This window comes from Vulpes vulpes, chromosome 10, assembly GCF_048418805.1.
Source record: "Vulpes vulpes isolate BD-2025 chromosome 10, VulVul3, whole genome shotgun sequence".
NCBI lineage: Eukaryota > Metazoa > Chordata > Mammalia > Carnivora > Canidae > Vulpes > Vulpes vulpes.
This window is the reverse complement of record NC_132789.1, coordinates 14763294-14790885: the sequence shown is the minus strand read 5'-3', so window position 1 is coordinate 14790885 and position 27592 is coordinate 14763294. Positions and strand designations below refer to the sequence as shown.

Here is a 27592-nt window from a genome sequence, read left to right as displayed (position 1 = left end):
TCGATGCACTCATTCTTGTCATGTTTTGAACTCTAACATATTCTGACCACAGCTTCAGGCTTTAATAACTGTAAATCAAAATGAAAAAGAAAGCATTTTTTGCTGAATCATGAAGAATTTCATGAATTCTTGCTTTGGGGAGGAGTCTTAGTTACAAAGTACAAGATTAGTTGTGATGAGAAAGTTCTTTAAAACTTCAAGAAAACACTTAAGCAAATGTATTACTGAGTTCCTTCTATATCAGGCAGTCAGCTAAGTGCTAGAATATTTTTTCAGCTTCTATCAGCTATTTTGCTTTGATGTCTCCACTTCTTTGCTAAGGTAATCAAGCCTTCCGGATGATGACATCTGCTTCTACCTGTGCATTATACTATGTATCTAACATTTGTCAAGTGCCAAGAGAACCCAGGCCCAGGATAGGAGTACTACTGAAGAAGAGACAAAAATGTGAAACTCACTAAAATATCCATACTGGAAGGAGAACTGGATCTGGTCATTTTTGGCTGTAGGAAGGAGGTAAAAAAGAGGATGAGAGAGATCCTTAAAAAGGCATAAAATGATCAGAGAATGAGAACACATATAATTGTTGAGGAACAAAGAAGAACAAATTTAGAAAGAAAAAGCACTTGGCAAAATATCCTTCAGTATATTAAAGATTTTTCTTCTTTCTTTTCTTTCTTTTTCTTTCTTTTTTTTTTTTTTTAACTAAAGATTTTTCATTAAGTGTGTACACTTAATATAATGAGGCTGTTTAGAAAACCGGCTCTGGGCTCATCTTTACTTAGAGTGAGTCTTAGGTTTGAAAGCTGGCTTCTCTATGATTAATCCTTGCCTCTTTGGTACTCAGTCCCCACCCAACACACAAACGCAGAGTCTCTGAGAATTATCTCTTTTATCACTTGAAATTCAGCTCGCATTTACTTACTCAGACTTTTGGAAGTTACCACTCAGACAGATGCAAATTCAGTATTATGCCTGCCAAAATGTGCAGAAAAGAGACTTTCTTTTACACCTTCCATCTTTTGAGCTTTTGGTCCTGCTCTTTCAATCCTTGCTAAATAGTAAATGGGGAGATTGTTGTTCAGATGAACACGAGTGCATTTGCATTACTGAGCTTGCTGTTTCTAGTTCTAAAGAGATTCTTTACAATTTCCTTATCAGCAAAGGAATCGCCTTGATTTCCTTTGATGATGTTTCCCGGCTGATATTCTAGAACTAACTAGCAGTTCATACTCTCGTGAAATAGCTCTTGCTGGGTAATCCTGCTTAAATTGTACATATTAGGTTTTAATTTACAAGGTTAAGAGGATGGATAGAGAAGAAAGCAAAAAATACCCACTGCCCCCAAATCGAGCTCTATCAAATCAGCTTGACTCCCTCAACAGAGACTTGCAGCAAGAATACATTTATATCATAACTGTTTTTAGCCCTAGTTGCCAGCCATGAAGAATAAACACTTAGGACTTTAGTAATTCAACCTGAACACAGATTGTGTTAATAATAGTTCACAAAATTGTGAGAAACCCTGAATACCTTAGACTTATAAAAAGCATCTCAAAACACATTTGTGCCTTTTTTGATATGCTATTAAGAGCTATTTTTTTTCATGGGTACCATATTCTGATCTCAAGATAGCTGTGAAGGTCATATGAGTCTAAGTGTTTGTATTAAGTTGACAGAAGTTTACCTATGGGAAGTAGAAAACCAGTGCTGAAAGAAATGAATATTCTTCAAAGGTTTTGGAAGATTTTAATATTTTATATATTTGAGGAACTCTATTTTTTTCTTTTTAAAGCATAATTATCCTTTTAACTTATTCTTATATTTCTAACTACTTAGTCTTTTTTTTTTTTTAAGATTTTATTTATTTATGAGAGACACACAGAGAGAGGCAGAGACACAGGGAGAGGGAGAACCAGTCTCTCTGCAGGGAGCCTGATGCCAGGCTGCATCCCAGGACCCCAGGATCAGGACCTGAGCCAAAGGCAGATGCTCAACCACTGAGCCACCCAGGTGCCCCTAACTACTTGGTCTTTAAAACAAAAGCTAGGGCCAGTATAACTGAAGTATTTAAAAGTTGTCATATGGGTTAATGACCTACTGAGAAATGGCAAGGTTTTAAAACAAGAGAAAACCATTTTTGACTAGTAAAATTATCCAAATTAAACTACCAAAATTAATGCTCCCTTTCTAACTTTAACACTTCCATAAATACTGATTAAAATGAAAATTTTTAGAGCATTGGAAAGTAGAAAAAAATGGAGCTTTTAAATGTACTTTTCCTTTTTTATTTAATTAAGTTTAAATAGTTGATTAGTTGAATAGTTCTGATTAAAGGGCTTGCCTTGAAAAGAGAACCCAGTTTTGTAAAAATGGGCTTGCGTTTATGGGGGCATGGAATGGGTGAAGGGAAATTAATAGGCACAGCTGTATGGAAAACTGACATCCCCTTTGTAGCTTTCAGCTGCCTAGCGTGGTCTTCTCCTTTCCAGTGAATAGAAATATACATTTTTAAATCATAAAAATATAGTGACAGAAGAGCATTGTTTTTAAAACTTTATTTTGTGCCTTATAATTCAAAGGTTAGTCCGTGGACCAGCTATAAGGGCCTGGAGCTTGTTAGAAATACAGATTCTTTGGCCTCAATCCTACTGATACTCAGAATCTGCATTTTAACAAGACACTCAGATGGTGGATGTCCATCAAAGTTTGAGAAATACTGATCTAAGACTTGCAGTTTGAGGCTAAAAATCTTAGGAATAGTAGCTAAATTTCCCTTTTATTTTTAGTGACTTCTGTAAGCATGTAAAAGTAGCATTAATTGACTCATTTCAGACTAATATGTCTTTCACAATTAATATCTTACTATGAAAAAGAAATTGTGAGAGTACTTTGGAATTTGAGAGGCTTTGTAAGGATGGATTGAAATATGGAGTTATTCCCAGTTTCTGAGAAATAGTTTGGGTTAAAATAAAAACTACCTTATATTTGGGCATATACCCTGGCATTACCAACTGTGTTATCCACATTCCCAATTATTATTATATTTTTGTTATACTTTAAACAGTATGCTATATCTGAATAAACACTAGTTCTTTTGGATTTTCAGTAGGATTTAGCAGATCACTTTTTACCATGTGATTGATTCCAGTATAAAAATATAATTTGAAGGGCACCTGGGTTCCTATATGGAACTCAGTCAGTTAAGCCACTGACTCTTAATTTCAGCTCAGGTCATAATCATGGAGTCGTTACATTGAGCCCCACATGTGGGACTCTGCTCAGTGAGGAGAGATTGTCTCTCTCTCCCTCTGTCCCTTCCCCATCCTCTCTCTCTCTCTCAATAAAAAAACTTAAAAAAAAAAAGGATATACTTTGAGTATCTCCTTTTATTCTTCTAACAAACATTTGTTGAGTGTCTATTATGTGTAAGAAAGTATGAGAGAATGTAGCAGTGAACCGAACAGACAGCAAAGAAACAATAACAATGTAAACAAAATAATTTCAGATAAGTTTAAGTGCTATGATGTAAAGAAAACAGAATGATGATAATCACTGAGAGGTAGAAAAAGCACTTTAATAAGGGTGCTTTGGGAGAGGGCCCTCTGAAGTGGCCACTTCTGAGCAGAGATCTTAAAGCCATACCCCTGCCTGGCCTTCCTGATTCCCATCCTGCTCTACTTTTTTCTTCCAAAGCACTCATCATTTTTTTTTAAGATTTTATTTATTTATTCATTAGAGAGAGAGGCAGAGAAAAGGGAGAAGCAGGCTCCCCTCAGAGCAGGGAGTCCAATATGGAACTCAATCTCAGGACCCTGAGGCAGACACTTAACTGACTGAGCCACCCAGGTGCCCTCATCATTCTTTAATACGTAATTTACTTTATTATGTTTATGGTTAATTATCTGTTTCTCTCCACTAAAATTTAAGCTCCACAAGTTAGGAAGCTTTGTTTCGTTTCTCGAAGTACTTAGACTGGCACATGTTCAGACATTAAATAAATATTGTTTAGTGGATTATGAATTAAATTGAAAGTGCTGCTCAAGTCAGCCTGTCTAAATCACATATTTAAAAATGACACTGTGCTCCAAAAGAGCACAGGAAGAGAAGAATCACTTCTATGTGGAGGAAAAGATCAAGGATCCTACTTTCTAGTTGAGAAAACAAGTATGTTCACAGTAAACTGTTGTTCTTTTAATATCAGCTGTAGATGATATATATTATAATAAGGATACAAATAAAGTACCATGGTAATTTTGAATTTTAGCTGTCAGAGGTAAGGAAGAGACGTGGAATTTAACTAGGTCTTAAAGAAGCAGTAGGATTTTTTGACTTGTAAAGAAACAAGATATTCCACTCTAAGTAAAAGGTGCAAGCAGTGAAAAGTATGTAGCACATTTAAGGAATAACTAGATAGCTGGTAAACCTGGATTGGAACCATATCTTAGCAGCCTTGAGTGTCTTTCTGTGGAGTTTGGATGTCTTCATCAAAGATATTTGAATAGCCAAGTGATACTATTAGAGCTCACTGTCTCAGGAAAATGACATTTCAGACCATGTATGGGAGAGGTTGAAAGCAAGAAAACTTAGGAGACAATTGAATTTACTATAGGTGTCATTCTTTGCTTATGTGACTCATCTCTTCTTCTGCATATAAAATAGCTAAAGGATAAAACTTGACTGTGTAACATTCTTCTGCATATTAAGTCCGATTCCTGTTACACTTTACCCCTTCAAAGTTAAGGACTTTGAGAATACCCCAAGTCAGTTGTTGTAGGAATGTTTACTTTTAAAAAGCAATTTAATATTGGATTTCAGTGTTTGCTTGAAGAGATAGTCGTACGTTTTTGAAGGCAGTCCTATAGGAGAGAACTGCTGAAGCAGGATAAGGCAACTCTCAACAGGAGCAAACTGCTCTAACATGTATTCTGCCAACATGTATGGGTGCTTGCCCTACCTGCCAGTGGCAAAGCAAAATTAAAAGTGACTAAGAACACTGAGTTACCCTTTCAACATGGGAAATTAGGCAAGAGTTTCAAGTTTTAAATGCTTTTAGCATATAAGTGCATCTCTGAAAGTCCCAGGACAGAATTACCTTAGAAGATTTTAGATACTCGGGCTTCTTTTGCCTTTAAAAGGCACATTACTTTTTACTGAACAGAAATTCTCAGGGATGACTTTAACTTTTTTAAAAGCACAAAGTGAAAAGAAAGTTTTAGATGGAAGGATCTTAATCTTCTGGTTTGGCCTTAGGTAAAGCAAATCACAATAATTAAGCAGTTAACATTCAGGAATATTTTAGACTAGATGGAATCCTTTTTATTTATCAAGCCATTAATTTCTGAAATCTCTGATACAGTGATTTAACCAAAAACTGCTATAGTGTTAACAAGAGTAGCCTTGAGGTTAAACAGGCTAGATTTGAATCCCAGCTCTACCATAGAGCTCTACCCAGGTCTGTGAAGTTTGACCTCAGATTTTTATCTGTGAAATGAGATCAATAATAGTAACTCTTTTGCAGTGTTGTATTAAGGCTTAAATGAGGTAATGTACAGTGCCTGGCATATACTGAGCATTGAATAAATGTTACTATGTTGATGATGCTGTTGATTACATTAAACTATGCCCTACTAACAAAAATAACTCCTCTTTCGGATCCCTGAGTGGCTCAGCAGGGTAACACCTACCTTCAGCCCAGGGTGTGATCCTGGAGTCCCGAGATCAAGTCCCACATTGGGCTCCCTGCATGGAGCCTGCTTCTCTCTCTGCCTGTGTCTCTGCCTTTCTCTCTCTCTCTCTCTCTTTCTGTCTCTCATGAATAAATAAATAAAATCTTAAAAAAAAAAAAAAGTAACTCCTTTCTACCTTTAGTGCCTGTGGTAGTCTAAAATAAATGACTTCTTCTGTATTAGTTCTAAAATTAATTCATTTATCAAAGGTAACAATGAAGGAATATTAAAAAATCCTAATAAAAGACTGAATGATGTCCTATAAACCAATATAACTGATATTTTGGACTTGGTGACTAAAAGCAGGCCTAAGTAATGGATTCTAAACTACTTGTGTAAGAATATCATGTATTCTAACTGTGCATAAGGAAAAAATATTACATAGCAGGATTAAGTTTTTGTTTAATGTTAGTTTAACTTTTTTTAAATGAATACATATAGACTTGAACTCCAAAGGGTTTTCTAGATGTTAAAATGGGATAATATCAAATGCCAGTTTTTTAAGATAACCACTAAAACAGATCGGTTCTTAATAATTCTGATATTAATATTTGGGTACCATGTAGTTCAATAAAATACCAAATTTCCATAATAAAGATCAGGTTCATTTTAGGTAAAGCAAGCTGTAGAAATATTAATTTAAAAGACACATTAAGGGGTGATGGTTACTTGCTTAACAAAAATGTTTGCTCTAGTAGTCCTTAAAATCAAAATATTTTAATATATTTTATATATGAATTACTATAATTCAAGAGCATATTTTGGCCACATTTAGTAGGCCAGCCAGCATGTTAGATACTGGTGATATAAATGTGATCCAGGCCCTCTAGCAGTTTATGGTTCTGATCAGAGACATTTACCTAAGATAATCTAAATCTTGTGTCTATATGATGTATATGAGAAATGTTGCAACATTCTTCTCTGGGGAAAAAAACCCACCCCAACTTAGGGGAGAATCAGGAAAGTTTCCCTGAAGTGATAGTATCTGAGCAGATTCTTGGATGAATTCTAATTATCTAGAAAAAAGGAAAAGAAACAGAATGCCAACAGGTACTTCTTGATATTCCAAGGTAGTGGTTTGAAGTCTCCAGGGCATCCAGGGTGTGGCCCTGGCATTACTAAGGACAAGGTTCAAGAACGGACAAGGAACAGATCACAGAGGGTTTTGTTTGCCATCTACCTACAGACAACTTGAATTTTATATCCTGTACGTGATGGGATTCAAGGCTTTTAAAACATGGAGAAATGGCATTGTCATATTGTCCTTTCAGGTTGATGATGCCTGGCAGTAGTTTAGGGGATGAATTCCATTCACAGACAGCTAAAGCTTTAAAAAGAGTTTTTAAGATCAGGTGGTATATAGAGAACTGATAGAGTTCATTCAGTTTCCAAATTTCAAGTAAATCACTCAATCATGAAGAAATTGTTTTAAATACCTAAACAAGAAAGTACTTGTAATCACTTCTATCTTGTAGAACTTACACATTTGACATTCATATTCAGAGGTTAGTATTGTTGAAAGATCAAATAAATGTGAAGAGTCTTTGGAAACAGATTTTAGGTCAGGATTTTATACTTAATCAAGCATATGTATTCTGCATTTGTGTTTTTATGTTATTATTATTATTATTATTATTAAATCATCATAAACTTTTTCTTGTAATTCAGAGTATTTCCCCTCAGTTCTTTGAAGTATCAAGATACATATTTTTTAAAGAAATGTTTTTATCTTTTCCCTCTGCTTTTAGGCAGCTTTAAAAAAAAAAAAAAGATTTTACTTATTTATTTGAGAGAGAGAGAATGCACATGCACAAGCAGGGGGAGCAGCAGAGAGAGGGAGAAGCAGGATCCCTCCTGAACAGGGAGCCAGATGCGCTGCGAGGTCCATCCCAGGACCCTGGGATCATGACTCAAGCCAAAGGCAGATGCTTAATGGACTGAGCCACTCCCAAGGTGCCCCAAGATACATTTTTGAAAGGAAAAGGATTATCAAAGGATCAGTTTGTCTAGCTACCTGGGAAAGAATATATTTTCACTCTTAATTTAGTAACTATTCAAATATTGCCCAAATCTTAGTCCAGAAATTCCCTAAGGAGGCTCAGGCTGCTATAACAAAATACCACAGACTGAGTAGCTTAAACAACAGAAATTAATTTTCTCTCAGTTCTGGGAAGTCTAAGATCAAGGTGCCAACAGATTAAGTTTCTGGTGAAATCTCTCTTCCTGACTTGCAGAATGGCCACCTTCTGGAGTTGTATTCAAATGGCCTTTTCTCTTTGTCAGTGTAAGAGAGGGAGAGAAAGTGGAGGGAGTGAGAGACAGAGAAAGAGAGGAATGGAGAGAGGGAGAGAGAGGAGGAGAGGAAAAAAAAAAAGAGAGACAGAGAAATGAGATCAAAATCTTTCTTGTTTCTTTAAAAGCCACCAGTCCTGTCGAATTAGGGTCTCACCCTTCTGACTTCATCTAACCTTAATTACCTCCCAAAAGCCCTATCTCCATATACAGTCATTTTAGAGGTTGGCATTTCAAAATATGAATTTGGGGGTGGGAGAAAGATACAATTTAGTTGATAGCAGAGGCTAAATAGACCTTTTCCAAAAAAGTAAATATAAGTATATACAATTTAATTTTGGAGTTTTGGGGTCCCTAAATCTGATTGTGCTAATGAAAACTTTTATTTTCAGGGCAATGAAGTGGAGATAGGAGAAAAATAGTTCCAAACAAACACAAAAAGAACTTGCTAATAGCTGTGACATTTTAGAGAAATTGCATGCTAGATAATCCTTCATTAGTTGTAAGAACGTTTATTTTCAAAGCTCTTATTTCTACATGTTCTATTATCTCCAGTGTCTGGCATTGTAATCCTGTAGCAGGGAGTCAAAAGTTATAAATACAGGGCTCTCACAGTGCCTTCATGTATTTGGTGATCAGTGGCAGGTAAAATTTGCAGAGACTAAAGGTGTTTACATCTTGGGTTTTTCTTTTGTTTGACTTGGGAACAATTAAAGATTGCTGGGAATTTTGGTTATAGAGAACTCAGGGCATTTGTGTGTATGTGAATCTGAATACAAGATTTTAAATCGAGCAACTTGCCAAAACTCATAGAATTTTAGGGTTGGAATAGAACTTAGAAATTGTCTCATCCCCAAGACCAGGAAACTGAGGTTTAGAGAAATTAAATAACTTGATCAATGCCACAAAGCCATTTAGGGACCAATATGGGCCTAGGATCTATGATTTCTGTCTTCCAGTTCAGAGTTCTTCCACTGCACCATAATGGTGTTCCCCATTATGATTGGCAAGTAGTCTTTGATCATGAATTCAATCTAGACTATAGTACTAAGTCATTAATATTAAACTACTTAAAAGAGAGCCTCCTTGAGCCCATCTTCAATATATTCTAAATCTGAAATTCTGATTACAAAAAGAATGTAAAAAACATTTTAAAATATATTAATAATGAAAAGATCAGTTGGTTCACTTTTTGCTATACTGCACATATTTTCTTTTTTAAAAAATACATTTTTTCCATAATTGATATGAAGTAAAAATTTAGATTCATATAAAAATCTAAATTTTCTTTCTTATAGTATTCTTTTGACTATTCATCTCAATTTGTTAGACTTAGGGAAGTAATTTTGAACCTTTTGATTGAATGGAGTAAAATGAAGAGAATGCCTAATTATAGAAACATAATATTAGTTTAGCATTTGTGTAGCATTCACTAAGAATTCAACTACAAGATATTTCCCCAAGATTTTATTCTCAGCCTTCTCTTTTCTCTCTATTCTTTACCTGAATTACTATAGTTCCTTCTTGAATTTCTTATCTACCTTATACAAATAATTCCAGATCTGAATGTCTAGCTGCCATTTCCCCTGAATTCCAACCTTCATTTCTTACTACTTGCTGTATATCTCTCCCTGGATGCCTATCTAGTGCTTAAAAGTCAATTTGGCAAGAAAGCACTCATCATTCTTCTACCATTGAACTTGTTCCTTCTACTAAATTCCCTATTTTTGTTCACAGAACAATGATCTCTTTTGTCACTTGTTCTTACAGCTTCAGAGCTAACTTTGACTCCCATGTCTTTTCCAGGCTATTCAGCGTCAGTTGCTGACTTTGAGCTGTGTTATTGTGTTATTCTTGCATCCAGAGTCATGGTATCTGCCTCCTGATTTCAGTTTTATTGCCAACGTTCTAGGATATGACTATTATTCTTTCTAGTTTCGTAGCCTTAACCTGACCTCCCTGATCTAGTCTCCTTTAATTCCAATTCAATCTTTTAAAAATATTTTTTACTTACTTTTTTCACTGGAGAAAATATAGAAAATACATAAAGATAAAAAGAAAACAAAATGCCTATGCTCCCAATACTCAAAGATAACCACTATTAACATTTTGGCCTATAGTCTATCAGTTTTTTTCTATGATGTGTGTATAGTATTTTTAAACAAAATCTTCCCAATTCAGCCTATATATTACTGCCAGAGAATTAGAGTATTATTCTTGAAGCCTGAATCTAATTTAAAATATTTTTTCATCATTTTCAAAAAAAGCTTAAAATTATTTGCATGATATTCAAGATCCTTGAAAATCTAGGCCCAATAGATTCTTCTATGTCTTTTTCCAAAGGATTCTTGTCCCAAATCTGCAGAACGAAGTTACTTGCCATTTCTTAAAATGCTGCAACCTCCCATCATATGCTCAGAGCATTTCCTAAAAATTCTACCTGTTCTCTGCAGAGCAATCTAAATGTCATCTCTTCCATGAACCCATCAATCACCTGCCCATCCCCATCCCCTATTCTTTATAGAGTTGGAAGTTCTCTTTCCCTCATTTGAACTTCCATAGTACTTACAACATTCACTGGTTCTATGTAATTAGTTTCTATGTTACATATTTTTCTTAACACCTAGCACAATGTCTTAAGCATAATGGATATCTAGTAAATGTTGAATGAATAAGTGAATGAATGAATAGTTGAGCACTACTTCAGGGTCACTATACCTCTTACTAAACTCATGAAAATAAGATTTTATAGATACAGAGGAAGCTTAAACAAATAAAACTTAGGTTAGAAGGAATTGATTAAAGAGACAAAATTAGTGGAATGCTACAAATCCAAGTTTATCACTTAGCTTCTGGGTTGTGATGTGGCTTTTGATCATTAATGAGTAGATACTTATAGTATGGGTTGCCCATTGCTTGATTATCCTGTTTTGAATAGAAGGGAGGCCATGTTACTCCTTCTGCTATGGATATGGAAGAAGAACAGGTAGATATTTCTATCTCAGTTGCCTGGCAGCTGACATGTGGACATGTGACCTTGGTAAATCAGATGTTCCCACCCAGGACTATGAATCTTGATAGCTCAGGGCACAACAGAGACAGGTTTTGGCAGTTGTGAAGGGGTTAAGAGTTCAGTAGAACAAAAGCAAGTAGCAGTGGCAGCTCAGACATTTACATAGAATGATCTTGAATGTGCATTCGCCCTTTTAGGGCACATTTTCTGAGCTTTCTGGTTCATTCTGTGAGATAGCGTATTCTAATGTGTGTTTTCCAAAACCAACAAACAATTCAATTCTGACACTATCTGTCTGGAGCTCATGTCAGACCCCATAGGTTAAGGGCTCCATCCCACAAAACTGCCCCCCAGACCCCCCACTTAAGATGCCTGCCGCAAGTCCATGTTGTTACCTTTGCTTCAGACTGACCAGCTACATATTGGAGGTTCTCATAACACTGTCTTCAGGTTCAGTTAATTTGCTAGAGTAGCTCACAGAACTCACAGAAACATTTACTCGTTTACCAATTTATTGTAAAGAATATTATAAAAGATACAGATGAAGAGGTACAATGGGTGAGGTCTAGAAGAGTCCCCTGCGCAGGAACTTCTGTCCCTGTGGAAGTGGAATATGTCACTCTCTTAGATGCATTCACCAACCTAGAAGCCCTCCAGACGCCATCCTTTTAGGCTTTTATGGAGGCTTCATTATATAAGCATGATTGATTAAATCACATGCCATTGGTGATTGAATTCTTTATCTCCAGCCTCCCTCTCCTCCCAGAGGTCAGGAGGTATGGCTGAACATTTCCACCCTCTAATCAGGGTTGGTTCCCCTAATAATCAGCCCTCCATCTATAGGGGCTTTCCAAAAGTCACCTCATTAACAGAAACTCTGGTGTAATTGAAAAAGGACTTCTTATGAATAGCAAGACTCTCTACGTTATTGCTCTTATCACTTAGGAAATTCTAAGGTTCTTAGAGTTTCTCTACCAGATGAAGACCAAATATATATTTCTTATTCCAAATCACAAATTCACACCTATAAAAAAAAGTCTGGCCTTAGTTAGCCAGAGTTGGTGTCTATCACTTGCAACCAAGGACCTCATAGCAACTGTTATCTTTGGTATATGCAATGGAGCAACATCATACATGAATTTCACCTAATTCCCAAAACAAAAGGTGAAATTCTACAGAAATGAGACCACCAAAGCCAAAAGATATAGGAGTGAGAGCTATTCAATGGAACCACAGTGGAAAATGCTAAGTTATTCTCTACAATTTTTAAAATAACAGTGTATGCTATATGAATGTGATCAAGGAAGAATTACATTCACATTTAGCAAATCTTCCTGAATCTACTAACATGCGTGGCATGTTATTTAATCCTCACAATATTCTATTAATTTCTATTAATAGAACTTATAGAAGCTTGACAGGAAACAGAATGAATTAAACTCTATAAACAGGCAGGAACTCTTTAGAATTCCTCACTAATATCCACTTATACTGGTTATCTTGAAGAGAGAATGGTTTGAATGCCCAAATTTCTGTAGATGAAGAAAGGTGTTAGAAAACATTGTTTTGTTTTTAGTAATTCTAATATATTAATGTTGGCAACAAACCACACAAGTATAACAATATCTGAGACTTTGTCACCAGTCACCAATAGATATTTTACAATATAGTTATAGAAATCTCAAAATATTATTTATGTTCATTGCTCTTTGAAATTACTGTAGTTATTAGACTCCCTACTAGCTCTCATTACTAAATGAATAAAGCAGCATATATATTACTATATCACAAATTTTAAAAAATATTTTGGGGATCCCTGGGTGGCTCAAATTTTAAAAAATATTTTGGGGATCCCTGGGTGGCTCAGCGGTTTAGCTCCTGCCTTTGGCCCAGGGCGTGATCCTGGAGACCCAGGATCGAGTCCCATGTCAGGCTCCCTGCATGGAGCCTGCTTCTGCCTCTGCCTGTGTCTCTGTTTCTCTCTCTCTCTGTATCTCTCATGAATAAATAAATAAAATCTTCAAAAAAATAAAATAAAAAATATTTTGGTAACTTTATTTCAGCATAACTGCTTTCCTTTGTAATTCCAAATAGTTAATTTTTTTCTTTTAAAACATTATCGAAGAAGGACGTGGACTTCACTAGGCTGCCAAAGAGATCAATGTCCTGGAAAAGGTTAAGAATTATTTTTATACTGAAATTAATATAACACCATATGTTAACTGTACCGGAATTAAATTAAAAATCAAACATTTAGAAAAAATTGAAAACGTCTTTTTTTTTTTTTTTTTTTATGATAGTCACAGAGAGAGAGATAGAGAGAGGCAGAGACATAGGCAGAGGGAGAAGCAGGCTCCATGCACCGGGAACCCGATGTGGGATTCGATCCCGGGTCTCCAGGATCACGCCCTGGGCCAAAGGCAGGCGCTAAACCGCTGCGCCACCCAGGGATCCCTGAAAACGTTTTTTAAGAATTACTTTTATAGTTTTCTTTTTCTCCATTAGACTAGCTCAATGGCTTCAACACTTAACTATGCATGAGAATTAATTTAAAGGATTTCACAAACAGAGCCATGTATAGTTGACCCTCGAACAACATAGGGTTTGAACTGCATGGATCTATTTATATGCATGTATTTTTCAATAAATGTAGCAGAATATGATAAATGTCTTTTCTCCTTATGATTTTCCTAATATTTTCTTTTAACTTTATTGTAAGAATACAGTATATAGTACATATACATACAAAATTGACTGTTACCAGTAAAGCATCCACTCAACAGTAGATTATCAGTAGAAGTTTTGGGGGAGTCAAATCTATATGCAGATTTTTTACTACACTGGGTGTCAGTGCCTCTAACTCCTGTGTTGTTCAAGAGTCAACTGTATACTGGATTCCCAAAGATAATTTGCACTGTATGAAGTTTTGGCCTTAAGTGTCGACCTTTGTACCTAACCACTTTGGGTAATATATGATTACAGTCTAAAGTGTTTTCAAGTAGATCCACAGACTCCTGGAAATTTAAATACATGAAAATAGCTCTAAAAGTTGTCTGTGAGATTTTTTACATGTTATATCTATTTTGATGATTATCTCCTTAAAAAATGCATAGTGAGTCATGTGGATAACCACTTTATTACCATACTTCTGTGATTTGCTATTATTTCAGGGCATGAGTTTGTGTTTGCCATAGCCCCAGTGCCAAGTGGTACTACTCTGTCTCAGAGTAATAAGACAAGTATAGAGGTGATATTAATGCACAGATGTTGGGTTCTTGCCTTGTGAAGACCAGATGATGTCAAGTCAGGCTGTATAAATGAATTTTCTCCAGCAGTACAGTTAGAGAAAAGTGGTGGGAGAGGAGAATTAAGCCATCACATGGTGAGTAAACATAGGGCCATATTTGTTTTGGGGGTTACTATATCAACATAATAATACATCTATTATATTAAATCAGTGTTTTTAACTTGGATTTGGGGAGTTTTGTAAATTTGTTATATGTTGTATAAAAGCTTAAGAAATTTATCATAGTTTTATAAATAGGTAGTTGTAGTAGTTCAGGCCACAGACTTTTGAGTCCTCTCTTCTTTACTCCTCTCTTTCTTACTCAGTAAGAGCAGCAAAGCCCATTGTCTGTTCCTTCTCAGTTATTCCAGAATTAATCCACTTCTCACTAGCTCCACCACTACCTTCACCTTGGTATTGACTACCATCATTTCTTGCCTGGACTTTTGTAACAGCTCTTTACAGGTCTCCCTGTTTTTGGTTTTTAATATTTGTCTATTTATTTTAGAGAGAGTGAGAGAGAAAGAACGTGCCAGAACATACAGGGGGAGAGGCAGAGAATCTTAAGCAGAATCAGTGCTCAGTGTGAGCCTGAGCCTGAGCCTGAGGCAGGCTCAGTCTTACAACCCTGAGCTTACAACTTGAGCCAAAACCAAGAGTCAGGCACTTAACCAACTGCACCACCCAAGCACCCCAGTTCTCTTTGTTTTTAACTGTGTTCCCATATAAACTGCACACAGTTGTCAGAGTGGTCCTTCATTTATTTTTTTTTTTTTTTTTGAGTGGTCCTTTATAATATGTCACTGCTCTCCTAAAATGCTTCATTGGCTTCCCATCTCACCATAAAATCCAAGGTCTTAATCATGTTATGAATACCTTATCTCTTCCCCTGCCACACTCCCCATTGCTCACTCTGTTTTAGCCATACTGGCCTGACTTTTCTTGAAATACACCAGGCAATCTTGCTAGGCTCTCTGCCTGGATTGCTCTTCCTGGCTAGGTATCTTTAGAATTTTTACTTTACTTCCTTTAGCCTTTAAGCCTCTGTCAGTTTTTATCAGAGAGATCTATCCTGACCACTAACTTTGTTTTATTTTATTTTTCTTTATAATATTTATTACTACTTGACATGTCCATATTCACATGTTTCTCTCCACTAAAATATAAGCTCTATGAGAAGAGGGAAGAACCTAAAGCCTTGTTCAGTACTGGACATATGTTAGGCCCTTAATAAATATTTGCTGAATGAATGAATAAATGAATAAGTAAATAAAGTGAATAACTAAAAATAAGAAAATGTTGGGATCTGTGAGAATTTTTCATGAGGGATTTGAATATTAATCAAGTTTAAGAAACTGAAAGAGTAAATTATCATTATGTATTACAATTATTTAAAGTTTTCATACCATACACATGGCTAAGTGCAAAGTGAAGACTTCAAAGCCTGGTCAAATCTTTTAGAATAGTTTAGGATTTATGTAGACATGCCAGCACCATTTTTGTACTGGTATTGACTTACATTATCACTTTTTCCCCAACTTGATTTATCATAGATTTTAAGTTGCTAGCTTCATATCAGGATATCAGAACAAAAATTTCAGTGTTAAATTTATGAAATCCAAAGGAGCTTCTCCTTTCCCATCTTTCTCTCAATCTAAACGTATTTTTTTATGGAGGGGGAAAATGATATTCATTAATAAAACAATATATTTACTTTTTAGCACACATGAAGGTTTTTTTTAAGATTTTATTTATTTTGAGAGAGAGTATGCACATGAGTTGGGGGAGAGGTAGAGGCAGAGAGAGGGGGAGAGAGAGAGAATCTCAAGCAGACTCCACACTGAGCGGGAAGCCTGACATGGGGCTCAGTCTCACGACACTGAGATCATGACCTGAGCAGAAATCAAGAGCCAAATGATTAACCTTGAGCCACCTAGGTGCTCCACACATAAAGTCTTAAAGGGTGACTCATAAGAGTCCTCTTCAAAATATTTAACATCAGTTGACCCAGAAGTAGACTAACAGTTATCATTGTTATGATAATCAATAAACCCCAGCCACTTCTGCATTATTTGCTGAGTAGAAATTAGATGACTTTAAGGTCCCTTTCCAGTTATCAAGTGCTATGATATATCATCACAGTGGGCTACATGATCATAATGGCGTAAAAAGCAACTAGCATCTAGTTTTATTTTCAAAGTGAAAGTACCATGAAAATGGTTTACTTCAGAATAACGATTACATATTAGTGGCAGAGAGTAGCAGCAACAGTTTTCTTTCTTTAAAAACAATTCTCTTCAAAAAAAAAAAAAAAACAATTCTCTTCAAGTCTGTGTGGGTAGTTTATTATAGGAGGGAAAATAACGGGACTAGTTCTGACTTTGAAAAAGTCCTATCACCTATTTGTACTTCATTTTTCATTGCTGTAAAATGAAGATTTTATATGCTTCTACCCTCTGGGAGCAAGATGGTGAATAAAATAATAGGAATTTACAAGCTAATTTAGAGTAAGGTTTAAGTTTCAGAGCCCCTTGTTTGTACCAGCCCCTTCTGAGGCCCTAACACTTATTTCTGTGTGGGAATTTTGTAAAAAAAAAAAAAATTATCTTAAATAGATACCCGAATTTTTTTATACTTCAGCCTACATAACTGAATCTACACTACTTACTCAAGTGTTATGAAATATTTTGGAGCAAAAAAATATATTTTGGAGCAATAATAACACAGAAGGCTGATTTTATGTTTAATTAAACTTTTCTTGACCACTCTCCAATCTATAGCAAAATAGAAAAACTTTTAACTGTTTTGAAGTCTGACTTGGACAGCTTGATTCAGAAGGAGGTTTTCTGGAGTGGGGAGCAGAAGACCTAGATTTTAATTTGAGGTAACTCCACTACATAGGTGTGATTTGACACTTAAGTTTCCTGAGATTCAGTTTAAAAAAAAAAAAAAAAAGAGTTGAAATGTCTGATCTCTCAAATCTTTTCCAATATGAAACATTCATTCTTACTTCCTAATGCTGAAGTGTTGTGGGTTTTTCAAACTAGTTGGCTTCAGGTTTATTATTGAAGTAGTTGTGACTACAACATTGAAAGTCGACTAAGATCTTCAATGAATCATCTTTCTTGAAAGTTTCTGGGAAAAGGGAAATAATGAAAATTATTTATATTTTACTCTGTATCAAGCAGTCTTCCTTATATTAAATTAGGATATCTGTGAAAAATAATGTACTTGATTATCATTATTGAAAGATTTCCATTTCTTAGAATAAAGAGTGAAGAAAATTATTCCAGTTGCACGTCTCTGATGAAATCCACTACTCTAAGCTGGCTGGGTTGTTCAGTTGGCCCAAGGGCCTAAGACCAGAAATACTGCATTCTTGGCAGAGTTCTCAGTTCTCACTATAAATGCAGTACCTGAGGTTGCAGAGGTCAAGGAAGAGGGAAAAAATAATTCCATGCATATCATTTCATCTTCAGTTAATTCTTAAAATGCATTCAATCCTCTTAAAGGAAAAATGTCCTTGTTCATATTTTCAGGAAAGGATGAATTTATAGATCACTTTGAGAGTAAGATTGGAATAGAAACGGGAAAGAGATTTCAGCAGATTTTTATAGAGTACCTGCTATGTAAAGATGTCACAGGGCCCAGCAATTCAACTCTTAGGTATATAATCAAGAGAAATGAAAATATATGTCCACACAAAAAAATTGTGCACAAGCAATTATAACAGCATTATTCACAGTAGCCAAAAGGTCGAAACAGCCCCAAATGTTCATCAGCTTATAAGTGGATATACAACATGTGGTATATTTATATAAGGAAATATTATTCAGCAATAAAAGAAATTAAATACTGATTCATGCTACCACATGGACAGATCTTCAAAACAGCATGCCAAATGAAAGAAGCCAGTCACAAAAGACCATTCAAAGGAAATGTCCAGAACAGGGATATCTATAAAGACAGAAAGTAGACCAGTGATTGCTTAGGAATCAAGGGGTGGTAGGGTAAGAGCTAAAGAATATAGGGTATCTTTTTTTGTGGTGACTAAAATATTCTAGAATTGACCATGATGATGATTGCAAGTACCAGTGAATATGCTAAAAACCATTGAACTGTACCCTTTAAATAAATAGGTGATTTGTATGGTATGTGAATGAGATCCCTCCCAAAAAAATGGCTTTTTAGAAAAGATGTCATGGGAAACAATGATTAAACAAAACATAGGTTTAGAAATATATCCTCCTCTAAAGAAGCCCTTGTCATCCAGTTAAAGTATTAATATATATGTATTTAAACTAAAGGGAGAAAATGGCAGGTCTCTTACCAGAGGTTATGTTCACCTGGACTGTGAGAGTGGTTGGGGTTTGGATATTCTAGTCAGAGGGAACAGCATAAACAAAAACAAAGCTATGAAAATATAGCTTCATTTTTTTTCCTGATTATAGAGTTGAAGAATTTTAATTAAAGTAGTGGTTTAAGGCCAGTTTTGAATGTTAATTAGGTAAAGTTATGCTTTATACCATAGACCATAGGGAGACACTGAAGGATTTTGAGCAGAGATGTGATATTGTCTGACCTTTGCTTCAGGAAGATGATTATGATAATAGTGTTTTCAAGATGAATTCCAGAAAAGATAGACTAGAGTCTGACCAAGTAGAAGCAGAGGAAAGAGATAACAGAACTGGAAAGCAAAGATACAGATACAAAGAAATACTTAAAACAGAATTGTGAATTAACAGAGACAAGGACAAGGGAAAGGTTAAAGTTAACTTAAGGTATATGTGAGAGGAAAAACCAAAAAGATATCTGAAAATATAGGTCTAGGGCTTGAAAAGGAGGTCCGCACCATGTAATGCCATAATATTACTGGAAACCGTTGAATGGACAAAAATTAGGATAGCAGCTCACAGTCCCAGAGCTTCAGGCAAATACTTGGAGGAACTTTCATTTAGAGATCAGAGAGAAGAAGAGAAATTGTAGAAGGAACAATTTGGAAAAACAAGAAAGAATAGTTTTATGGAACTCAAGAGACCTTTATAAAGAAAGAAGGGAGCTTGTAGAATGAAAGAAAGCTGAGAACATCCTTTAGGTGTAATGGGCAAACTTCACAGTATAGCTTTCAGTATCAATGGCATGTGCAGTCTTCCAACAGAGAAAAAGAAAGATAAAACCAAGAAAGTGTAATTCCTAGAAGTTGTAGACTTTATTTTAGAATATTTAGAGAGCTACGCAACTGAAGATAGAGAATACATGTTAAGAAAATTATGTAAGAATGAGGAAATATTTAGAGAAAGAAAAATACTGAGCGTATGTGTCCATAGCATGTCCAAATGAAGTGAATAGTTCATCCTGCATTTGAAATTAGGAAATGAGAATGTTAGTAAATGCCTAATTTTAAGTTGCTTTCTTAGAAATCTTCCAACTAGTGTTCCTCTAATAACCTAAGGAATATTTTATTGAAGCTATAGTCAGATTAGATTAGCAGGATAGATATGCAGACATGGCAGTTATCAATTGGTTTGATGGTTAGTTAAAATGTGGTACAGAATTCAGTTTTTAGCTGCCACTTAATCTAACATTCCACAGCCAGAGAATCAGAGTGAATAATAAAAATAATGAGAAAGATTAGTTTATAAATATAAACTTGAGAGGAGTTTGGGATATTCCTCATTCCTCAACAGGAAAAATGTGAAAGTGGAAGTCATTATCTTTTTTCTAGTTTTTCCCCCCTCTATAAGGCCTTCATCTCCAAAGCCAGTCAGATTACTTAAAAAGTATTTCAATATGCATATTATATGTTTTAAATTGTTATATTCTTTGACTGAATAACTCTAGTTCTAGAAATCCATTCCAAAGAAAACCCTAAAACGTAAATAATGTACACAAAGATCTTCAAAACACAGTAATATTTGTAATTGTTCAACAAAGAGTTGAATATAGCCTTGGTTTCTAATTGTGGAGAAGGAGCTGTTGAAGGAACCCCCAAGATATACGTTGGGAGATACACACTGAGCAGTCATTAAAATGAGCATAGTAAATAGTGATAACATGGCAAAAATGTTTGTAATCTAGAATTAGATAAAAGAGGTAAATTGTGGAATTATATGTACAAATGATCTCAACTGTATATAACAAAATAAGTATGAACATGAAGAAATAAATATGAGCATAGAGAAAAGTATGCCAAATTGTTGATGGACTTTGTCCTCGGTAGGATTATAGATTTTTCTTCATAACAATATTTAGTTCCCAGATTTTCTATATTGGGCATATACTTCTTTAATAGATAATAAAGAATAAACATTATGCCCCAAATGAAGAAGACTAGTTATAGGGGAGCCTATGAACAGGGAGATAGATGAACCGATGTAAATCATCATGCTGATTGGAAAAGCAATTCAGAATATAAGCTTTACTGACAATCAGCAGCATCACTACATGCTATCAGATTAGTCCTGTCTACTGGTAGACTCTATTGAGTTTCCCTGGACCCAAACAAACCAAAGGAAGTCTTAGTGTAGATTCTGAAATATAAGGACACTTTCATTTTCCTGATATGTCCTGTGAAAATGTAGCCCAAGTCGTTGATGTGAAAATCTTATATTTTGCATTTGTCATTCACAAACATATGAAGATAAAAGTTTTAAGTTTGTAATATTACATGTGTAAATTTGTAAAGCTACCATATGATCAATTATTGCTTCTTTAATTTTGGTATTATAATTATGTTATATTCTTCTTTTTCCATAGGTGCACCATAAATACAAAAGACTGAAGTTTTAAAAGAGGACAAAGAGTTTGCTGCTAAGATGAATCTGAGCAATACAGTGTATTTTGTGCCATTCACAAAAAGGTATTGTCCATAGATTAATGACATAGCTTTCTCCTATAAAGTGGAAAGATATAGTATCTTCTAGTTTTTCAATAATTAATTTTTACTGTATTTGTAAGAAAAAATAGGAAGTAAAATATTAATAAAATCAGGATAAAATATTCTTTTATTAAAATATTTTAGTTTTAAATTCTTTCCTTACAGATTTTCATTATTCTCAGTCATAGCTTACAATTTAGAGAAATACTTGGTTAAAAGAAATGAGCTTACCTAAGGTTTTTTGGGTTTGTTTTTTTTTTTTTTTTTTTTTTTAAAGATTTCATTTATTTGAGAGAGAGAGAATAAGCAGGAGTGGCAGGGACGGAGCAGAGGGAGAGGGAGAAGCAGACTCCCCCCTGAGCAGGGAGCTCAACGCCAGGCTTGATACCAAGGGCCTGGAATCATAACCTGAGCCAAAGGCAGATGCTTAACTCACTGAGCCACCCAGGTGCCCCTTACCTAAAGTTTCTTGCCTCCTATTATCAAATTATCTTCTGGAAATATATATTGACTTTTTCGTTGTAGTGCTTTATAATTAGACTTTGAAGTAACAAAATTTTTCACATCACTTTTCCTCTGATTATAGAAGTAATAGACTTTGCAGAAAATTTAGAAAATATATATAAGCAAAAAAGAAAGAAATATAAAATTACCTGAAATCACAACACCTATTTCAGATAAAACAAGCCTGTAAAGAAATCCAAAGTTGGGGATGAAAGAAGCCATATTTCCCATCTTCATGGTCTCATCCTTCTTTATGCTCTTTTAACTTACATCCTAACTTTTTTGCTAAAACAAAACAAAAAAGACGTTGCCTTATATAAATTCCTAGAAGAATATTACCTGGTCAAAAAATGTATCCATTTGGGCAGCCCGGGTGGCTCAGCGGTTTAGCCCTGCCTTCGGCCCAGGGTCTGATCCTGGAGACCCTGGATCAAGTCCCACGTCAGGTTCCCTGCATGAAGCCTGCTTCTCCTGCCCCCCCCCCCCCCCCCCGTCGCTCATGAATAAATAAATAAAATCTTTAAAAAAATGTATCCATTCTGTTCTTCCAATAATATATAAAAATGACTGTTTCCTTATGCCCTCACCAAAAACAGTATCTTTTCTCTATACTTAGTCAGTTTGGTAGGTGAAATGAGGTGTCTTATTATTTTAGTTTTTTACTTCTTTGATTGCTAGTGAAACTGTGTATGTTTCATATCATTAATAGCCACTGCTATTTCTTTTTAAAATTTCTTATATATGACCTTTGTGTAGGTAGGTGTATGTATATGTAGGGGTTCACCTGTCTGACATGTTTCTATTGAAGTATAATTAATATACAGTATTAGTTTCATGGGTATGAGATAATGATTCAACAATTCTATATATCACTAAGTGTTTTTCAAGATAACTGTACTCTCAAACCCCTCCCATTATCTACTTCACCCCTGCACCCACCCACCTCCGCTATCACAACAACTACTGGTTTGTTCTTTGTATTTAAGAATTTTTTTGTCTCTTTTTTTCTTTATTTGTTCATTTTTCCTAAATTCTACATATGAGCAAAATCATATGGTATTTTTTGTCTTTCTCTGACTTACTTCATTTAGCATTATACCCCGTAGGTCCGTCCATTCATGTTGTTGGGAATGGCAAGATCTCATTCTTTTTTATGGCTGAGTTAACATTCCATCATGTGTCTATGCATGGGCATGGGTTTGTATACCACATCTCCTCTATTCATTCGTCCATGAATGGACACTTCAGTTGCTTCCCTATCTTGGCTATCGTAAATAACATTACAATAAACATAAGAGTGCTTATATCTTTTCAAATTAGTGTTTTCATTTTCCCTGGGTAATGGAGAATATACCAAATAATGGAATTGCTGGCATATATGGTAAATCTATTTTTAGTTTCTTGAGGAACCTCTGTACTGTTTTCCACAGTGGCTGCACCAATTTGCATTCTTACCAACAGTGCATGAGTGTTCCTTTTTATCTACATCCTCACCAATACTTATTATTTCTCATGTTTTTTATTTTAGCCATTCTGACAGGTGTAAGGTGATATCTCCTTGTGATTTTGATTTGTGTTTCTCTGATGATGAATGATAGTGAGCATCTTTTCATATATCTGTTGGCCATCTACATGTCTTCTTTGGAACAATGTTGATTCAGGTTCTCTGCTCATTTTTAATCAGATTGTTTGGGCTTTAGGGGTGTTGAATCCTGTAAGTTCTTTATATATTTTGGATATTATCCCCTTATCAGATGTATCATTCCCAAATATCTTCTCCCATCCAATAGGCTGCCTTGTTGTTTTGTTGTTGGTTTCCTTCTCCATGCAAAGCTTTTTATTTTGGTATAGTCCCAATAGTTTAATTTTGCTTTTGTTTTTCTTATCTGTGGAGACATATTTAGAAAAATGTTTTTATGGCCAATGTCAAAGGAAGTATTGCATGTGTTTCCTTCTAAGGAGTTTTATGGTTTGGGGTCTTAAATTTAGGTCTTTAATCCATTTTGAGTTTATTTCTATGTATGATATAAGAAAGTGATCTAGTTTCATTCTTTTGCATGTAGCTGTCCAGTTTTCCCAGCACCATTTGTTAAAGAGACTGTCTTTTCCCCATTGCATATTCTTGCCTCTTTTGTTGTAGGTTAGTTGGCCCTATAAGCATGGGTTTATTCCTGGGTTCTCTATCCTGTTTTTTGATCTATGTGTCTCTTTTCATGACAGTACTATTCTGTTTTGCTTACTACAGCTTTGTAGTGTATCTGGAAATCTGAGATTTTGATACCTCCAGATTTGTTCTTTCTCAAGATTGCTTTGGCTACTCAGGGTTTTTTTGGTTCCACAGAAATTTTAGTATTCTTAGTTCTGGTTCTGTAAAAAATGTTGGTATTTTGATAGGGATTGCATTAAATCTGTAGATTGCTTTGGGTAGTATGGACTTTTAACAATATTGATTCTTTCAACCCATGGAATGTCTTTCCATTTTTTGTGTCATCTTCAGTATGTTTCATCAGTCTTTTATAGTCATCTGTCTGATATTAAGAATAACTTTTAACCAGCACATATTTTGCAACATTCCTACTTTATTTGCCTTTCAGTTTTGTTTGTTGCATTGTTTTAAAACAACCTTCTTGGCTTATAACTAACATAGAATAACCTGAACATATTGAATGAATATGTTATGCCATCATATATATCTGTGAAGATAGTAAATATATCCAACACTTCCAAAAGCTCCTTTTTAATCCCTCCATCCCTCCTCTTCTCACTCAGCCAATTCCTAGGCAACCACTGATGTGCTTTCTGTTACTTTGGATTAGTTTGCATTTTCTAAAATTTTATAGAAATGCAGTCATAAAGTACATACTTTTTTTGGTGGGGGTCTATCTTCTTTTCCCTCAACATAATTATTTTAAGATTCATCCATGTTGTAGCATGTGTCAATAGTTCATTTTATTGCTAAGATGCATTCCATTGTCTGCATGTATGACAGATTGTTTATCTGTTCCTTTGTTTTTGGTTTTTTTTTTTTAAGATTTTACTTATTTATTCATGAGAGACACACAGAGAGAGGCAGAGACACAGGCAGAGGGAGAAGCAGGCTCCATACAGGGAGCCTGATGTGGGACTCAATCCCGGGACTCCAGGATCACGTTCTGAGCTGAAGGCAGACACTTAACCACTGAGCCACCCAGGCATCCTGCATCTGTTCCTTTGTTGATGGGGTTTTGGGTTGCTTCCAGTTTGGGCTATTAAAAATAAAGCTGCCACAAACATTTGTGTACAGGGCTTTGAATGGACATATGCTTTCGTTTTTCTTTCATAAATACTTAGGACTAGAATGGCTACATCATATGATAGATACATGTTTAACTTTTTAAGAAACTGCCAAACTGTTTCCAAACTACCATTTTTACATTCCCACCAGTAGTATATGTAAAATACAGTTACTTCACATCCTTGCCAACATCTGGTATGCTCAGTCTTTTTAAGGTTAACCATTCTAATAGGTGTGTGTAGAATTTTAGTAAGATTTTAGTTTGTTTCTCCCTAGTGAATAGTGATATTAAGCATCTTTTGTTTAGTTGCCATCTACATATCTTCCTTGGTGAAGTGTCTGTTCTAATCTTTTTTCCATTTTTATTTTTTTTTAAAGATTTTGTTTGTTTATTCATGAGAGACACACACAGAGAGAAAGAGGCAGAGACACAGGCAGAGGGAGAAGCCAGCTTCATGCAGGAAGCCCTATGTGGGACTTGATCCTGGGACTCCAGGATCACACCCTGGGGCCAAAGGCAGGCACTAAACTGCTGAGCCACCCAGGATCCCCTCTTTTTTTTTTCCATTTTTAAAATTGGGTTATTTTCTTTTATTGAGTTTTGAGGATTCTTTATATTTTCTGGATACAAAAGTGATATTATGAGATATATTTTGCAAACATTTCTTCCAATCTGCGGTTTGGCTTTTCATTCTCTGAACAGTCTTTCAAAAAGTGTATATTTTTCATCTTGATAAGCCTAATTTATCAATTACTTCCTTTATAGATAATGCTTCGGTTCTTATATCTAAGAAATCTTTGTCTAACCCAACCTCAGAAAGATTTTTTTTTCTTGGATTTTTTTCAAGGATTTTTTTTAATTGTATGTTTTATATTTAGTTCCATGATCCATTTGAAGTTAATTTTTGTATATGGTGTACTTAGGTATGGATCAAAAAAGATCCTTTTTTTTGTGTGTATATATTTATACAATTATTCTAGTACCATTCATTGAAGACTTTTTTTACTGAATTACCTTTGCACCTTTATCCAGGTTCAGTTGTCCACAAATGTGAGGGTCTCCTCTGGACTTCCTATTTTGTTGCATTTATTTGTTTGCCTGTATATGCTAGTTTCACACTATCTTGATAACTGTAGCCCTATGATAAATCTTGCAATTAGATTATGTCAGCCTCCCAACTTTGTCTTCCTTTTCTCAAAGTTGTTTTGGTTATTTTAGGTCCTTTAGCATTTTCATATGCATTTTAGAATCAGCTTCTCAATTTCTTTTTCTTTCTTTTTTTTTTTAAGATTTTTATTTATTTATTCATGAGAGACAGAGGGTGAGAGAGGCAGAAACATAGGCAGAGGGAGAAGTAGGTTCCCTGCAGGGAGCCCAATGTGGGACTTGATCCTAGATCTGGGATCACACCCTGAGCCAAAGGCAGATAGATGCTCAACCACTGAGCCACCCAGGCATCGCCCAATTTATTTTTCTAAAGAAAAATCAATATTGATTCTTCTGACCTATAGCCACAGTTACCTCTCTTCATTCTGTCTTTAAGTCCTTTCACCATTATTTTATAATTTTCAATATATAGGTCTTGCACATTCTTTGTCAGATTTATCCCTAGGTATTTCATATTTTTATGCTATTATGATGTTTTAAAGTTTTGATTTCCATTTGTTCATACATAAAAGTATAATTAAGGTTTATATATTGATCTTCAGCTTGTATTTTGCCACTTTGGTTAACTCAGTTATTAATTCTAGTAGCTTTTGGTAGATTGCATTGAATTTTCTACTTAGGTGGGTTTGTTCTTTGTCAGTAAAAGTATAACTCCTTCCTTTCCAATCGTAAAAGTATAACTCCTTCCTTGCCAATCGTAAAAGTATAACTCCTTCCTTTCCAATCTTGATGTCTTTCATTTCATTTTTTTCTTGCCATATTGCACTTTATAGACCATCCAGCACAATGTTGAAGAGAAAGGCTAAGAGCAGACTTCCTTGCCTCATTCCTGATCTTAGGAGGAAATAATTTGGTCTTTGACCATTACATTTCATATTAGCTATAAATGCTTCATAGGTTTCCTTTATCAGGTAGGGGATATTACCTTCTATTCTGAGTTGGCTTAGAGTTTTTATCAGGTTTGAATTTTGGATTTTGTCAAATGATTTTTTGAAATCTTTAGAGATGGTCACTTGGCTTTTTATCAGATTGTTGATTGGGGGAATTACATTGCTTAATTTTTGAGTATTAAACCAACATTGCATTCCTGAGATAAATCCCATCTACTTATGATATATTATCCATTTTAAATATTATTGAGTTTTATTTGCTATAATTTTGTTATCAGTTTTTGCATCTGTATTTATAAAGAATTTTGGTCTGTTTTCTTTCTTGTAATGTTAGTTGTTTCTGGTGGCAGATAATAAATCTGGTCCCTGTTACTCCATCTTGGCTAGAAACAGAAGTCCATTCATTATATTTTTTAAGATAAAGAAGTTATAATTGTATATAATCAAACTTACTGATTTTAGTTTATGACTTTTGCCTCTGGTGTCTTGCTTAGTGAATAAAGATTCACCTGAAATTTATTTTAGAAGTTTTTGTGGTCTCTTTTTTTATATTTAAATA

At 34.9% G+C, this 27592-nt stretch overlaps 1 protein-coding gene across 1 annotated transcript in view; it reads left to right on the top strand.

Moving 5' to 3' along the window:
• The window catches only part of TAOK3 (TAO kinase 3), a 179754-nt gene that overhangs the window by 63563 nt on the left and 88599 nt on the right, over positions 1–27592 (top strand). Inside the window, exon 2 of the mRNA XM_026015829.2 lies at positions 21077–21179. The gene's annotated coding sequence lies outside the window, so the exon portion shown is untranslated. The remainder of the gene's footprint in view (positions 1–21076; positions 21180–27592) is intronic.